Source organism: Volvox carteri (genome assembly GCF_000143455.1).
Source record: "Volvox carteri f. nagariensis unplaced genomic scaffold VOLCAscaffold_26, whole genome shotgun sequence".
NCBI lineage: Eukaryota > Viridiplantae > Chlorophyta > Chlorophyceae > Chlamydomonadales > Volvocaceae > Volvox > Volvox carteri.
The window spans coordinates 1,455,991-1,456,401 of record NW_003307569.1 but is presented as its reverse complement, the minus strand read 5'-3'; the positions used below and the strand labels follow the sequence as shown (position 1 = coordinate 1,456,401).

General features: G+C 59.9%; 1 protein-coding gene across 1 annotated transcript in view; it reads right to left on the bottom strand.

Annotated features, from left to right (window-relative positions):
• Nucleotides 1-411, bottom strand: part of VOLCADRAFT_92556 (uncharacterized protein) — a gene marked incomplete at both ends in the record, with an annotated part of 16,295 nt that overhangs the window by 12,015 nt on the left and 3,869 nt on the right. The gene's annotated exons all lie outside the window — the stretch shown is intronic.

Here is a 411-nt window from a genome sequence, read left to right as displayed (position 1 = left end):
ACGGAGGGGGTGAGGAGGGGGTGAGGGAGGGGTTAAGAAGAAGGTAGGGGCGGAAGAGGAGGAAGAGCAGGTTCAAGGAGGAGAACAAGGGCATCGATTCGGGCGTGTGAGGTGAGCTGTGTGTGTGTGTGTGTGTGGAGGTGTGTGTGGGGGGGGGTGTAGGGGTACGAGGCGGGTCGTGGGGTGTGGAGTCGGACAGACAGACAGACAGACAGACAGACAGACAGACAGACAGACAGAGAGACAGACAGACAGGCGGGCGGGTGGGGGGCCCCATGTACGGGAGCCCAGAGAGAACCTTCCACAGCGTACACCCCTACAAAGACTCCTGTGTCGTACAAGTTCGATTTCCAGTGTCGTACACTCTTCGGCTGAGCCTTGTCCACTCTCCCTCACCCTAATCCCCCCCTG